The sequence below is a fragment of the Pinus tabuliformis genome, chromosome J (assembly GCF_031772625.1).
Source record: "Pinus tabuliformis cultivar Carrire ecotype Pingquan chromosome J, CPIR1, whole genome shotgun sequence".
NCBI lineage: Eukaryota > Viridiplantae > Streptophyta > Pinopsida > Pinales > Pinaceae > Pinus > Pinus tabuliformis.
In genome coordinates, this window is record NC_142295.1 from 175,057,160 (window position 1) to 175,075,413 (window position 18,254).

An 18,254-nucleotide genomic window follows, 5' to 3' on the forward strand; every position below is an offset into this window, starting at 1 on the left:
CTTCTACTAAAGTGCAGACATGTCTTCTCAAATCATCTTCTATCTTGTTTTCTTTCCCTTTTACGTGTCTAATGACAAACTAAAACATACGAAGAAGCACCATCCACCTAGCTTGCATGGCATTGAGATCTAGTTGGCTGAAAATATATCTTAGGCTCATATGATTGGTTACGAGAGTGAACTTCTTCCCTAAAAAATAATGTCTCCAAATATTTAAGGCATGTATTACAGTAGCTAACTCTAAATCATATACAACATAATTCCTTTCATGTGCTTTTAGATTTCTAGACTCGTAAGCTATCACTGAATTGTCTTGCATTAAGAATCCCCCTAGATCCTTGATACAGGAATCGGTGCAAACTATAAATTCTTTTTTTGGCTTTGCAAGCTTTGAAATGGGAGCCATTGTGTGTAGTTGTTTCAACTTATCAAAACTCTTCTCACATTCAACAGTTCATTCAGTTTATGATCCTTTTCCTATAAGGATTTGATACGATATGCTAATGTTTTGATTTCCTCTATAAATTTTGGTAATATCCTGTGGTTCCCATAAATGATTGGAAAATAGACACATCCTTTGGTATGGGCCCATTTACCATGGACCTAACCTTCTCAGGGTGAACCATTAGTCCTTCCTTTGAAATGATGTGGCCTAAATATTATATTTTGTTTTTGTAGAACTTAGATTTACTAAATTTAGCATACAACTAATGTTCCCTTAGAGTTTGCAACACCAATTTTAAGTGTTCCTTATGTTCTTCTTCATCTTTGGAATATACCAGAATGTCATCTATAAATACCAACATAAAGTTTTCCAAATATTTACTAAATATATTGTTCATCAGGGACATAAAGGTTGTTAGGGCATTAGTAAGACTGAATGGTAACACTACAAAATCGTAGTGACAATATCTACTTCTGAACGTTGTCTTATCAATATCTTCATTTTTTATTCTCAATTGATAATACCCAGTCCTTAAGTCAATTTTTGAAAAATTGGTTTCCCTCGTTAGTTTATCAAATAGATCATCAATATGGGGAAATGGATTTTTTTTTATACTTAACTTGTTTAATTATCGACAATCGATGCACATTCTAAATGTTCCATCCTTCTTGACAAATAACATGAAAGTGCCCTGCGGTGACACACTAGACCTAATATACCCTTTGTCTAATAGTTCTTGTAGCTTCATTTTTAGCTCTGATAATCCAGGTGGACTCATTCGGTAAGGGGCTCTAAACACTGGGGTTGCATTAGGTACTAAATCAATGGAAAATTCTATATCTTTGCAAGTGGGAAAGCCTAGAATTTTCTTTGGGAATATATCATGAAACTCCTTAATAATTGACACAATATCTAATTTTGATTCTTCTCCTTGTTGTTCACTTGCTTCTACATGAATCATAAATAATTCACATCCCTTCCATGCATTATTTTTTATTTTTAAGGTTTAGATTTGTCTGAATGATATGGGTTTTGGTATGCCTTGGATTATTTGAGATTGTCCCTGCTGATTCACACAACTCATCATTTTTTCTAAACAATTTATAATGGACCCTTGCTTTTCCAACTAGACCAGGCCTATTATTACATCATATAATCCTAGGGGAAGTACATTTTAGTTTACTATGGTGAAATGGCCATTTAAATAAACATTTCATTGCTTTACCTGGTTTGTTACTCTTCTCATGGTGTCTGTTGCTAACTGTACCAGCCAGACAATTTTATATTTTCAGTTTTAAGTTTAGTTTTTTCTACCACATGTGGGCCAATGTAACTTAAAGTAGGCCCTCAATTAATTAAAAAAAAAATAGGTTGGTTGAAAATAGTACATTCAATTTCAATCATTGTTGACTCATGCTACTCTTGTTTATCCTCCAAGGCTACGCTTGTCTAGGGAATATTTCTAGCAATATCATTCACTGTGGTGGCTTCGTCGATAGCTTGTATATTTTAGATAGATCTAGAATTATTGTGGACAATCACTCAATACATGAGGCTCACCACACATCCAACACTTTAGTGTTTATTTTTCTTTACCCGCACTGATCTTTTTACTATTCATATTAATAAGTTTTTACCCATCCTGAGAGTGTGCTAATAGACTTTTGTTCTCCTTGCTGAATTTTTTTTGTTGATGGTCCTTTCCAAAATTTTTAAGATATCCAGGTTTCTATCATTTTGCTCCAATTACAGGTTTGGCTCTATCATTATTCTTCCAAAACTTGGGGCCTTCACCCTTATTCCTGAACTATTGATAACACAACCTTGCCTTTCTTACTTCTTCATCCATTTTTTTAGTATTTTCGAACTCAATCCGTTCCTTGTAGACAGTGGGAAAATAGTTCACAAACCGCTACACCTTGGCTTTTTCTTCTTTAATATAGGGAACATACCATAGTAAATTGGTAAAATTTTCAAGAAATTCATACATAGTTAACTGTCCCAACCTTAAATCATGGAACTCCACGTAGTCATCATAACAACATTCACTTAAGTAGCATTTTTTAAAGTACTTCTGAAATTCATCCCAGGATATTACCTTTTCCTCCATCAGATGCACACTTTTAACTTCTTTCCACCAGAGGAAATATTTGCCTTGTAGCTGATAAATGGCCGATTTGGCCTTTAATTTTCTCTTGTATTCATGGACTTGAAAAGATTTAGTCATATTTAGTAGTCATGAGTCTGCATCCTCCTCTTTCTCCCCATCAAAAGTAGGCTGCCTGATTTTCCTAAATTCCCCTTGTAGCTCTATTGTTTCTTCCTCTTCCATGCTCTTGGATATGTTCTATCAGACTCCCCCTTCCACTCTCATATTTTTCTGATTTTGTTCCCCTTTTATTCCGTTTCAATATTTGAGGTCCCACCATTTTATGGCTAGACTTTTCAATTAGCTCCCTAATCATCCTTTCCTGCTGGACTCATTAGCCTTTAATAGGCACTCATTACTGCTCCCCAAGTATACCAATTCTTGTGGAATATTTCTGATAGTAGCCATTAATTCAGTATTTGTTCAAGTGGCCTTGTTTCCAAATCCTACATACAAGTCTTCACCTTCAGTAATGGCTAGAGCCTGCTCAGCCATTTTTTATGTAGTTGGGTCGCTTGCTTACCTTTCGATTAACCAAAATCAGCTACTAGTTCTTCCTTCCTTACTTCAACTTTTCAAGTCTATACACGTATGTTTATTATTTCTGTATTCATTCCTTAAGGCCCTAGTGGTGAAACTTGGCTCTAATACCATCTGTCAGAAATATAGCATTCAAGAAAAATAGAATATAGTTTTTTATTTTTATTTTTTATCAACTGTACATAACAACAACACTCCTATCATTCAAAAGTTTTTTTTTTTTTGGGATTGAAGACATAGTATATAGTATCTTAATCCTAAATTCTCAAAACCATTCCTCATTTAAAATTTAAGTGGTATACCTCCCTTCATAAGCTTATTCAATGTATTTTTTTTATCAGGTTTGACAATTCTATTTTAGTCGACCATTGACACTTTATCCTATGCTTAAATTGATATATCCAAAATAATATTGGGATACTCATTTTAATGTATTACCTTGGATTTATTAAAGTGAGAGTACTATAGCTATGGGGTATGTTTTATAGATTATGTGGGTGTGCCTCTTAAATGTTTGGGTACTTCCCATACGTATTGTGATATTACTATTAACTAACACATGGCCTCTCATAAATAGCCACAGGCACATTCTAACAATTCGAGGTATGTAACTATATGAAGTTTGTTGATTTTTCTTTGATACTATCTGTCACGCTTTACCTTGGGCTTTGAAGGGTTCGCTCAGCCTTTACCATGTTTACCTGCTTCACATGGGTGCATGAGACTACCTATAATCCTTTTCAATGGATGTGATGAGAGTTGGTCAATCAAGGGTTCAGATCTATAGGAATAACCCTAATCCCTCAGTTCAGTAAATAGTTGGTAATTATGCCTCTCTTCTGGTCATCTTCCTTTCCTGGTGTCTTTGCAACTTTGTTTTGGAAATTTTTTTTCAGCGCATGGATTCCCAACAACATACCGAGGTCATGGAGGTGAAGAAAACTTCACTCTCCCTGCACCTGTCCTTCTCCATCGCTCTACACGTCACAACTTTTTTTTGGTTGAGTTATGGAATTTCTCTTAAGCGGCACTCCTAGGAAGGGTTTTTTTTTATAACACTTAGTTTCCTTTCATTTTCTAGGTCACTTCCTTTCACCAGTCGTTGGAACCCTACTTTTACGTTCGATGGATTTAGGACTTCTTCTCATAATGGGGTCTCTTCCTTAAGTTCAGTCCTCGCTCGTTCCAAGTAAGGGCTTTCGCTTTGGTCAAACCATTTTCGTTTATACCTTGCTTACTATTTGGCGGTAGCTCCATGTTTCCAATCAAAGGGTTTGACTCCATAATGGATTCCTTAATTATGTAGGAAGTTTGATGGAAGGCCAAAAAAATGCTTCAGAAGCTCTTTGTATTTATCTTTCTGCACATCATCTCTCTGGTAATTTAATTAGAGGTTATATAATGAAAGATGGACTTGTCTGTACCACTATGTAAAATTCTTGTTATTATAATTCTTTTCTTCTTGCCAAAAATGTTTTTTCTTTCTTTGTCCACTAAGCACAGTTGGTTTTTCTAGTGCAGGTTTGAATGGCGCTGATACCCTCATTTACCTTCAATTCTGAACAGGTAAAAGTTTGATTTATCACGAGTTAGTTCATCTTCCTTCTATGAATTTCGCCTTTGAGATTTAATATATATTAATCATACCTTGTCTCCTTTCTCTAGAAGGTAGTAATTGGTAGTATTTCTTCTTATAATTATGTCCCTATGGCACCGGGACCTTGCAATCGTCTCTGATACTCCGCTCTCATGGCTTTTTTTGTTAGGTCGGTTAAGTTTGCTCTGCTAGGGTTTGATTTCATGCCAAGTTCTACTAAGAGTTTTTACAATTGGGGGATTGCTCATAATACAAGACTTATGGTTATTCTTAGTGTGAAATTTCCTAGGGTCGATGAAAATTTTTCTTAGAATTCTCCTCTTCTAGCTTGTACTCCCTTGTTCAGATGCAAGTGTATTTTTCTATTATTTTTCTAAACTTTTTAATTTTGTAGGCCCTAATCCTTGAGGGCGCAGACCCCTGGTTATTGGGTTGTGGGTCTTATATTCTCACATGATTTAAAATACTTATGGGTATTTTGTTAATTTAATGATTGTGCTGACAGTGCTATTTAATGCAAGTGTTTGTTTTTCATTTGATAGTCTTATCTAGTCTATTCTAGGTGATTTGGGATTCTTGTTGCTTTTTACTGTAACGAAGTTTATGGAATATAAAATGTGCATATATTCATATAATTGTTTCTTCCATTTCTTCTCATGCATCAGGTTAATGTATGGGTTATCTTGCTACAAATTTCATCATATATTATTCTAGTTTGTAATCATTTCTTTGTTATCCTTCTACTTGTTGGTTGTTTTTTTGCCGAGATAAAAGAAATAACTATTTCTTATTGTTATTTTTAAATGTTACAATTTACTATTATCTCTGTTGGAAATCGTATTAATCCGGTTACTTGTTATGAGTACTATTGTTGTTTATAATGTCTCTTTTTTTCCAAAGAAAAAACTCTATTAGTATTACACTGGTTGGGAAAATAGCAAATGAACATATGATTAGTCGTTTGGCTACTATATTGTTTTCATTTTTCATTTTATTACTAACTTCACCATAAATACCATAACATAGTCGTATTGATATTCTCATAAGTTCATGGTTTGAGTTATTGTAGTTAGTTTATTGTTGTCCTTTTTAAATGCAGACACCCCTTCCTATCATCTCTTTCTTCCATTCTTTTCCTTAAATATTATTTATTATACCTCTAACATTCTCATATTCCGAGTTCCCTTACCCTTGTCATAATTACGAGTTTTTTTGTAAGAAATTTTACCCCATCAAGTATTATTTCTACTTTTAACATGCAATAAAAGTTGTTGTTATAGATGGGAACACCTTAGCTCTACCATTCGGTTATACGCCATTAACATAAAATGGAAAATTATGTCATATTAACAACTGTATCAGTTTTCAAACCCACCTAACTGATATTCACCCTATGCATGTATCATAGTATTAAAATCAAGCTATAAACAACTAAATTTGTTATCTCAAAGTACATGCATAACCATTGTAGGATCAATCTATAATTTAAAATCGCAGAGATTATGCAGTCTTTAAAATCACTGAGAGGATTCAATTTTAAAATCACAAACAACACGCAGTCTTTAAAATTATAGAGAGCATCAAATCTCTAAACAATTAAATTTATAATCACTGAATCCCTTCCTCATAACTACAAAATCAGTTATTAAATAAACTGAATGCCTATTATCAACGTTATAGAAACAATATCTACATATACTACTCACATACATAAAAATAAGATATAACATCAGTATCTACATATAACTACTCACATACAAAAAAATAAGATAACATAGCAGAGAGGCTAATAGTGAACATGAAAATAAAATAACATAACAAATATTCTAACTGGTATCACTATTAGGGATTCACTTGAGAATTCTACACCTGTTTTTCCACCCAACCTTGCACTGAGTTCCTCCAGTTCACCCCCGAGCTGAGATGTACTTTCTAGGGTATAAACAACCTCTATTGATCCCTTCAATACATAGTTTATACCTTTCTTCCATGATCTGTTTTTTCTTTAGCAGCATCCCCCTGCTGGGGTCCTCAACATCCACTTACGTAGGATTTTCCTTAAAATCCAACTTTCCCCTCGCATGATGTTTTATGCTTATCCAAGCTTAACACCTTTCCCCAGCTAAGAGATTTAATGGATTTTCTCTCCTATCCATTAAATCTTATCTGGAATCTTTATCATGGAAGATTTATCTCAATCTCATTTACTAATGATATTTTTTTGTTTTTCTTTCTTTGGAAAGAATCTCATATTCAAGTGTCTCATTCCCAAGTACTTCCAATCCTATTTATTTATTTATCAATAATATTATTCTTTTAGATAAGAATTTCAATGTACTTCATGGATTTTTCACCATTCTTACTAACATAATTGAGTCTGAACAAGAAAAGAAACATTACAACAAATGAGGGATATTACGCCCAAGTGCATGGGTTGGGGCTCCAATACAAATTACAATGGGCCTAGAGGGGACCCCCAGTTTATGAAATTTCTATTGACTATAAATTTTAATGATTTTGGTGTGAAGAATGAATCACTGCTAAATGGTAACATCAATAGAAAAGGTTTTTAAAGCCTTAGTGACAAGCTGAGTGATGGAATTATTGAGGTTTTTGGGAATAAATTTAAAGGAGGATGAGGAAATAATATCGAAAAATTCTAGATTAATAGTATATAGTTAATATCGATGTAAAATTGGTTTTGCTAATTATGTCAGACTAAACCCGATAGTGCCAAAATTTTAGTGAAAAGGTGCTTCCTTAAGCCCAAAATTAGGATCCAAGCCTATTCAGTTATAGTCATCGAAGCGAAGAGCTTCATAAATTTACATGCGTGAGCCCAAACATAGGGCAGCACACCATGGCCTCGAATTTCAATCTATAATAAGCATGCATGGATAATTATTAGTATAACCCCCTTTCCTTTATTAGATATCCTTTGTAGTAGCTTCCTTGCAGATACAACGTATAACCAAACCCCAAATTCTCAAGCCTTTTTTGACGAGCACAACTTCCAACCGTACATGAAAACTAAACAATTACTTGTAACACATTGTATCCACATGGCATAACTTTCTTGGGTTTCTACTCTCTCTTCAACTTGATCACTTTACACATAATCCTGGTTTTGCATCACCCTGACTCTTCTAACTTTCACAAATACTTTTCCTTTTAGGAGATAGACTTTGGGAAGTGAAATTCCTCTTTAATTGTCATGCCTCAAATATACGTTAAGTGGACCGAATCTTTCCCCATGGTTGCTTGTTAGGATCGTCATTTAATGCACTGGCTCCATTCCACCATGATGCATTCCACATCACTAGTCTTAACATGTCAACCTAGTCCTCACTATCCTAGACTTTTCTAATGTTGCACAAGGACTTAACCTCTGGGACACAGAACCCAGGGAATAGGAAAATTCTTGTCTTTGTTCTTTGACGAAATTTCCAGCTTGTCATCATATTTTTAATTTCTATTGTCCTCTTGGTGAACTTTGTTGTTGACACTCCTCATTGGTTGTTACTGCATATTCACTTCAGCTTTCTTGAAACTATTGGAACTTGTCATGTTTCCATTTTCTTCACCACTTGGCTTTTGATTGTCCGACCAATCCTCTAAAAATATGAGCTCTATTACAACACACTAACACTTCCTTGATCAATATTCACTCTAATTCGTTTATCATGGGATTGTTCTCCCATACTCCATATTCCATATCATTATCTTTTTGGACAAATTTTCCACCATCAATAATTGAAACTTACAATAATTGTCCATCTCTTAAATTTACAAAGACATGCTTAAGCTGGAATTCCTCAATCTCAACCATCTCCTCCATGGACTTCACTTCCTCATCAATCTATATAAACATCTGAATTGAGTGTTGTTCATTACCTATAATTACATAGGAAACATTAGTTTTAAGAACATAAGCCTCATCAGCCTCTTTTGATGCCTTTATCAGTAGATCCTCATGTTGATATGAACTAATCCAGTAGTTCATCAGAGTATTAATAAATCTCTTCTCCATATATATGGCTTATTCTTCATCAATATAAAAGAATTTTCATGAACAATTGAATTATACTTAACTATTATGCATTCTTCCTTCAGTCTTCCATACATTCCTCGCCTCAACGTTTTTTGTAGTGGAGGCCACCTTAACTTATTTTTCTTCATTGTCGAACCACGTGATCAGGTGTTCAAGTTTATGCTCAAGAACGAAAGTTCATAGAATGGAATGGAATCTATATGTTTGGATATATCGCGGTGATCTTAATCCAATGCGACTCATTTAATAAAAAACGGAGTTCATATGCTCCCAGAAATGATTTTTGATTAGTATGCTAAACATGGAAAATAAGTGCAAAGTCAGAAAGTTTAAGTTTCTTTAGCCAATTGGGAGGCACAAAGTGTCCCTCTGTCACTGGTCCCACAAATTAGCCCATCGCATCGCATTGGCATAATTTTTCTGTTAAAACTTAGTACCCCAGTCCCGCCGAGATGTCATATGAGATATCACATGGATCGCATCGCAATAGGAAGTCTTGTTAAGAATCACCCTGCCTGCGCCGATAGTGAAACATTGATGGAACTGGATGAGAAAAGAGAGTAGGTTGCAATGTATGGAATCTGCGAGTCCCACACCGATTGGAAAAATCCGATATATACGAGACATGGAATTGTTATGAACCGTGGTGCATAAATCGTTAAGTCCGCCATCGCAAATCACTCATCGTAGTTCTAAAAGCGTGGCTTATTATGTGCACCCATTTCTCCACTGTAGCTGATTGCAATGTGTTCTGCCACCGATCGGTGGTTGACGATCATAGTTTTTGAAAAGACTTGTTTTGTCTGTATCTCCGCTAACACCGATTGCAATAGCAATTTATGAACCCGCCGGGAAGTATGGCTCCGGTGGCCGAAATGTGGCAAATTTGGTAGATTTCAGGCTGAATTTGATGGTTAGTGGCTAAAAAAGGGCAATTTGTTGAGAAAATTGTGGGAGAACTAGGGGAGGTCGTAAATTCTTTAGTTCTTATCCAAAATAGGCGCAAAATGGAGTAAATTCTAGCATTTTTTTTAATTCTGTAGTCATGGAGATAGGTTTTAGAGGCATTTGAACATTTTCAACACACTTTTGTTGTAATTATGAGCATAATGGAGAGGCCCAAGCATTGGATGATGGACAAAGGAGATGTAACCTAGGAGGGGTGAACTTCTCATCAAATCTTTGTGTTGTATTTCAAATGTTCTTGGTTGTTATTTTGTTGTTGTTCAACATATGTTTTATGTTAAATTATTTATAACATTTAGATAAGAAACTCTCATAGGAATCAGTTAATTAAGAAAAAATGGTGAATCATTAAGCACTTGATAAGAAAATGATAAGCATCTTAGGTTTCATTCTGAATGGGAAATTAGCACAAGTTTACTAATCTACTCCATTTCAGATCAAGTTGGTATGAAAGTATTGGTTGTTTCTTACTATATTTTCTTATGACAAGAAGGAATATTGTTTTCTAGTTTTGTGTCATGCTAATAAGGTTAAAACTCAAAAGAGGTGAAGGAAATCTGGTTGGAAGCCCTAAAGTTGGGTCAAGGGGAAGAAGAGAAAGGTTTCCACAATCTCCAACACCAGTTCAGCCTCAAGTTATAGTTGAGACTCCATAGATCATGTCTCATGAAGGATAACGTAAAAACATGAGAGAGGATGAGAAGAACTTCAGAAATGATTTCTTTGATATGACAAAGATCGTGAAGGTCCTCTATGAAGAGAGAAATAGCAGGTTGCAAGGAGAAAGTTTCAAACCTCCCAAAGGAGAAGGCTCTTTAGGAGGAGGTAATGGAAAAGGAGGTAATGGGAAAGGAGACAAACCTCCACCCTCTCCACCATATTCTTCATCTTCTTCTTCACAAACATCTTCACACTCTTCCAGTAATAAAACCCTTACCCATACTCATCATCATTCTTCAAAAGGAGCTAGAAAATCACATGTACTTAAACTAGATGTTAAATTTGAGTTTCTTATGTATAATGGTGAAGTGAATGTAGAGAAGCTTGATAATACAATTCGTCAGTTAGTGGTGTATTGTAGAATTTAGAACCTTCAATAGGATGATATGAAAATTTAGTTGGCTTCAATGAGAATGGATGGTGCAACACTCATTTGGTGGGAAGCAAGGACTCAAGACGAGATAAAAAACATGGTAAGATATCTATTAATTTGTCTGATTTCATCGGTATTATTAAAAAGAAATTATACCCTTTAGCTCATATGAAAAAATATATCATCAATTGGAAAAATTTCAAATAGTTAAAAGATCAAAATGTGCAAGAGTATACTCAGGAGTTTAGGAGAAGAGCTCTTATGCTAGGATTAGACTTGTAGTCACAAGATACTTTGTTGAGATACATAGGAGGTTTCTATAGCTATCTTCGACACACCATACTTATGTTTAATCCCACAAATCTTGATGAGGTATTTGTTCAAGCTACACATCTCGAAGCAAGAGGGAAAAATCAACAAGAAGAATTCATTCTAGAGTGGCAAAAAAGGAAACAAAACTAAAGAAAAGTAGAAGAAAAAATATTCTATTAAGAAAGAAGGGGAGAAACCCATGTGCAAGAATTGTATAAAAGAGGGCCATGATGAAGCGCATTGATAGAAGCATCATCCTGAATTAAGACTGAATAAATTTAGCAGTAAAGGGAAACGGAAGATAAACATTGTTGTACAACAAGGCTTGGGCTCCAACTCAGGTGATGAAACAGAGATTACAGCTACAGTCACTAAAGGAAAATCCGTGGAAAAAACAAGAAAAGTGGAAGTTGTGGCAAGCACCAATGCAACAAAGAACTCCAAAAATGCTGCAAATGAAGAAAACAAATTGAGTTGTTCCATATCAGAGCTATTTCCAAACACTCCAAGATTGACACGTTTTTTGACAGTGGTTCCCAGGAATATTTAATTTCTACAGATTTGGACAAGAAGTAGAATCTAGAAATTATGCCTCATCATAAAACATATTTGTTGGTTTGGATAACTAAGCATTCAAATCTTCAAGTCACAAGGAAATCCATTTTCAGGTTTGATATTACTATTGATTTCATTGATGAAGTCGAATTAGATGTAGTGTTGCTAGATATTTCTGGAATATGTTGGGAAGCCCCTATCTGTATGACTGGAAATTCATTTTCCATATATTTGAGAACAAATATAATTTTCTCAAAAATAGAGTGGAGTATATTGTGAGATCCCATCATAGAAAGCTTAACCTATCTTTAGCAAGCACAGGGTAAAGGAAGTGACTGGTCAATTCCAACAAGAATCTCAAGCTCGTTATGATCAAGCAGAAGAATGACATGGAGCATGAATCATTTGCAGATTGTGACATAAATTTCAAAGACGAACTGGCTGATGTGGTCAATCAATATGGAGATGTGTTTCAAGAACCAAAGGGATTTCCACCAAAACGTGGGATTCAGCATGAAACTCAACTACAACAAGACTATCCACTCCCAAATATTAGTATGTATTGAATGTCATTTCTGGAAAGTTTAGAAAATAGGAAAAAAATCAAGGAATTGTTAGATAAAGGTGTAATTAATCCCTCTACTTCGCCGTGTGGTTCACCAATTGTTTTGGTACCCAAGAAATATGGAACCTAGCATATGTGTGTAGATTATTGAGCTCTGAATAAGGTTACCATAAAGAATGGATACCCATTGCCTAGAATAGATGATTTGCTAGATCAGTTGAAGAATGAAAAATATTTCACTAAATTATACCTGAGAAGTGGATATCATCAAGTTAGAATAGCCGAGGAGGATATTTGGAAGACTTCTTTTGAAACCAAACATGGACTGTTTGAGTGGCTAGTTATGCCTTTCGGTCTTTGCAACACTGCAACTACATTCATGAGAGTTATGAATGATTTTTTAAGATCCTTTCTTGATGAGTTTTTAATTGTATATTTGGATTATATTTTGATATTCAACAAATCACGAGAAGAGCATGTTAATCATGTGAGGAAACCATTGGATGTCTTGAAAAAGGAACAGTTATTTCTGAAGACGTCTAAATGTGAATTTAGGAAAACTTCCTTACTGTATTTGGGAAACCTAGTTGGAGGAGGTGAGTTGAAGATTGACTCCTCTAAAGTTTCGGTCATTGTGAATTCACCAATACCTAAATCAGTCACAAAAGTAAGGATTTTTCTAGGAGCAGTGTAGTACTCGAGGAAGTTCATTGTCAATTTCTCTTCCCTAGAAGCTCGACTACATGATTTGACCAATGTGAAGGTGTTCTTCTAGTTGGGAGGAAAACGAAAAAAAGTGTTCGATTCTTTAAAAAAAAGATCAATTCAGCCCCAGTTTTAGCATTGTTGGATGTGAAACAACCATTTGAAATACAAACAAGTGCAAGTGACTATGCCATGGGTGAAGTTATTTTACAGCATGGTAAGCCCATTTCATTTCATTATGAGATTTTGAATGGTGTTATTATTAACTATATTACATATGATAAAGAGATTTATGCATTGGTGCAAAGTGTGAAGAAATGGAAACATTATTTAATGGGAAAAGAAACCATTATTCACATTGATCATCGACCATTGTAATATCTGTAATCTTAAATAAAATTGCAACAATTAAGGCACTTTCATGGGATGGGGTTCTTATAGCAATTCCACTTGGTAATCATGTACAAGAAAGATATTTATAATAGATTTGTTGATATGCTTTCTAGACCGGTTCTTAATATAGAAATTTTACTCAAGAATCATTATGTTTTTCCTGGAGTTATGTTGAACAATACACACATGATACTAACATTCAAGAGGTATATTCATACTTGAGTCAAGGCCTCCAAGTTGAAGAATTAAGCTACCATGTACATGATAATCTGTTGTATCATTTGGGAAAAATTTGTGTTCCACAAGGAGAGAGAGTAAATGTCACAAGGGAAGTGCACACTTCTCTTATTGTTCGACATTTTGGTGTAAGTAAAACAGTGGAAAATCTTCAGAGTATTTTTACTAGCCTCGTATGCTTGAAAGTGGCTCACGTTTTATCAGAGGTTGTTCGTTTTGTCTAGTCAGTAAACCTAGTAAGAGGAAACTAGGATTGTACACACCACTTCCAGTGCCTTCACGTCCATGGGAGAGTGTTGATATGGATTTTGTAGGAGGTCTTCCTTTATCAAGAAAATGTCAAGATTATTTTACGTAGTTTTGGATACGTTCACCAATATGTTCATATTAATGCCTTGTAAAAAACAAATTACAACAGAACAAATAGCTCTACTTTTCTTTCAAAATGTATGGGTTCATTTTGGATTACCTACTTCTATTGTAAGTGATCATGATTCTCGATTTGTTGGGAATTTTTTGGTCAACTTTATGAAACTTGATGGACACCAAGTTGAAGAAAAGTACAACCTTCCATCTGCAAATAGATGGTGAAACTGAAGTGGTTAGCATGATATTTATTCATTTTCTAAGAGGATATTGCAGCAAACATCCTAAGTCGTGGGATGAACAGTTGCATTATATTAAGCATGCTTACAACTGAGAAAAACACTCTTCTACTTTAACCTCGCCTTTTGAGGAATTTCTTGGTTATTTTCCTAAATCAACTTTGAATTTAATCTTTGAGAAAGATGTATTTGTAGATGGACATATCCACATAGACAGAGCAAAGAAATTCATAGAGAAAATTCAGTTGAGTCACCAAGCAGTTGAAGAACAACTAGAAAGGAGTCAAGGCAAGTATAAGGAAAGCCATGATAAACATTGTTTGTATCATCAGTTTCAAGTAGGTCATGAAGTTTGGCTTTACATTAGCAAGGAAAGGCTTCAAGGTGAAGGTAAAAAGTTGAAAGCAATCCATTTGGTTCATTTAAAATTCTAGAAAAGATTGGTAATAATGCTTTCAAGCTTGATTAGCCTTCATATATGAAAATTTATTCCATTGTTATTGTTGAAAAATTCAGATTGTATGAGCCTCCTTTGATTGAAGATCAAAGAGAAAGTGTACAGATTCCATCAATTGAATATTTTTCTCTAGGATTTCTTGATGAACTTCAGTAAGACACAGTACTTGACAGAAGAACAAGGTCATCAAAGAGGGGAAATGTTGATTATCTTCGAGTGGGTCTCAAAGGTACAAATCCATGAAAGACCTAATGGATTGAATAAGAGAAGGTGAGGGAGCAGTACCCTCATCTTTTCAATAACTAAATATAATATTTTGGGGTCCAAAAGCTTCTAGTGGGGAGGAGTGATCAGGTGCTCAAGTTTATGCTCAAAAATAAAAGTTCATAGAATGGAATGGAAACTCTATGGTTGGATAGATCTCTATGATCTTAATCCAAAAAAACTCGTTTCATCGAAAATGGTGTTCGGATGCTCCAAGAAATGATTTCTGATTCATTTGCTAAACAAGAAAAATAAGTGCATAGTTAGCAAGTTCAAGTCTCTTCAGCCAATCAGGAGGTGCCAAGTGTCACTCTATCTCTGGTCCCACAAATTTGCCCATCGTATCACATCGGCATAAGTTTTCTGTTAAAAATCAACCCTGGTCCCGCTGAGATGCAATATGTGATATCGCATGTATTACATCACAAAATCGCATCGTAGCAAGATGTCTTGCTAAGAATCACCCTGCGCACGCCAATAGAGAAACGCTCATGGAACCGGATGTGAAAATAAAATAGGTTGCAATGTATGGAATGCTTGGGTCCCGCGCCGGTTACGACAAGCTGATATATATTGGATGTGAAATTGTTATGAACCATAGTTCATACATTGTCAAGTTTGCCTTCCAAAATTGCTCATCGCAGTTTAAAAAGTGTGGCATATTATGTGCTCCCATTTCTCCACTGATAGTCAATTGCAATGTGTTGTGTCGCCGATCGACGATCGACAATTGCAGGTTTTGAAAGGAGTTATTTTGTCCATCTTTCCGCTAACACTGATTGTGAGTGATTTCTGAACCTGCCAAAAAGTATGGCTCCTGTGGCCAAAATGTGGCAAATTAGGCTGATTTATGGCCAAATTTGATGGTTAGTGGCCGAAAAAGGGGAATTCGCTGAGAAAATTGTCGAAGAACCGAGAAGGGTTATAACTTCTTCAATTATTATCCAAATTAGGTGAAAAAAAGTGTAACTACTAGCATTTTTTTTATTCTTAACTCATGGAGACAGGTTTTATTGAATTTGAGCATTGCAAACACACTTTTGTTGTAATTTTGAGCATAATAGAGAGGCCCAAGCATTGGCAACTGGACCAAGGAGAGGTATCCCAGGAGGGGTGAAATCCTCATCAAATCTTTGTGTTGTGTGTTGTATTTTGATGTTCTCTGTTGTTATTTTGTTGTTGTTCAGCATATGTTTTATGTTAAATTGTTTATAACATTTACATAAGAAACTCTCATGGGAATCATTTAATTAAGCAAAATGGTGAATCCTTAAGCACTTGATAAGAAAATGATAAGCATCTTTACTTTTGTTCTAGATGGGGAATTAGCACAACTTTACTAATCTTCTCCATTTTATATCACCATACCTCTGGTCTTCCTATATTTCTAGTAGAAATTGCGTGACATGATTGATTTATTCTCCTGACTTAACAATATCATTCTCAAATTCCTCATCACTCCTTCTCTTTATGCTAGCTTCTTTGACCTTCCTTCCTCTTTAGCTCTAACCTTCCTTTGAACCCATAATATGACTATCAATAGTCATATTCCCCTTCTTTTTTGAACTTTCCTTGTCCACTCATGAGCTACTACAAGACTTCTTCATATGCAACAAGTTTACCATTTTTCACAATATTAATTTGTCCTCTTGGTATCCTTATTTTATCTTTCTCTTAGAAATTTTACCGACAATCATTGTGGAACTATCTTTCGCAACTTCTACCCAACCTCAATTGTTAGAAGTTGTCCCCTTATGATTATCTTTAGTAGAACGTCTTCTTCTCCTAGATCATGTATCCTTCTTAGATTTCAAAGCTATTAGGCTTCTAAAATCTCATGTACTTAGTTCTCTCTTCCCTTTTACTTTCCTTGCTTTAGCAATCTCATCTTTCTATTGGGTATATCACAATTTCTCCTTCTAATAGCTTCACTTCCTACATGCTTGCTACCTGCAAACAAAAATACTTATGACCAATGTGAACATAAAAACATCAATACTTGTGAAGATATTTTTCAAGATGTTACTCTTTTCACGGTCCTTGACATATCACCTATATCTTTTCCTCAATAATTCTTCTATATATATTCTCCCATTCTAAGATTATTTCAACCTGCTCCAAGATCAACTTCAGAGGAAAATTCAATTATTATTCAATTTATATCCCCCCAAAATAAACATCCTGCAATTTAAACTTACTATGCACCTTAAATAATATCACGGTTTTTTTGTGATCATTTATCCTCTACATTAGCACAAAAATTTAAAACCATGCCAAAACATGTTTTCTAAAAACTCTATTTCTTCAAAGAGATTTATGCTACATTCAATTAATACTTTAAAATTAGGGATCATTATAGCTCTTATACAAAATTATGCTAATGTAAAACTAGCCATGCTAATTATGTCGGGCTAAACCCCATCATGTCAAACATTTGGGAAAATGGCACTTCCTTAAACCTCAAATTAAGGATATTAGTCCCCTTTGTAATCCACATTTAAATTTAAATGGGGGAGCATCATGGGTAATATGAAACCACCAAATCCAAGGCCTTTCAATTATAGACATTAGATCCAAGGGACTCATATATATGTGTGTGTGTGTGTGCAGGCCCAAACATAGGGCAAAATCATTGTGGCCTCGAATTTCAGTCTATAATAAGCTTGTAGGGAGAATCATTAATAAAATCCTCTTAGCTTTATTCAATATCTTTTGTAATAGTTTCCTTGTGACCACAACATATAACCAAGCCCTATATTTAGTAGGCTTTGTCAACGAGGACAACTTAGAACTTCCCAGGACAACTCAATGGTTACTCGATGCAAATCGTATACACATGGCCCCACTTTCCAAGGTTTTCATTGGGAATTCATTCCTTGCCTTTCCATGTGATCATTTTGTAAATCACCTCAGCTCCATGTCACCCTAGTGCTTTGTAACATTGTACAAGGATTTTCCTTCCAGGAGATGGCCTCTTGGAAGTGAAACTTCTCATTAACTATCGTACTTCAAATCTCCATTAAGTGGACCTGCTCTTTCCACGTAGTTGGTTATCAATATTTCGATCCAATGCACTATATGCAATCCACCCTAGTGCTTTCTACAACACCAAACTTAAAATGTCATCTCGATCCTCATCATCCTGACCCTTTCCAATCTTCCACAAGGAATTAGCCTCTAGGAGATGGAACAAAGGGAACAAGAAAATTCCCATCTCCGTTCTTTGAAAAACTATGAATTCGTTATAAACCATGTTATCCGAGTTAGATCATCTTGGTTTTTTTCCCATTGTTGACTGCTACATCGACCCGATGTGTAGT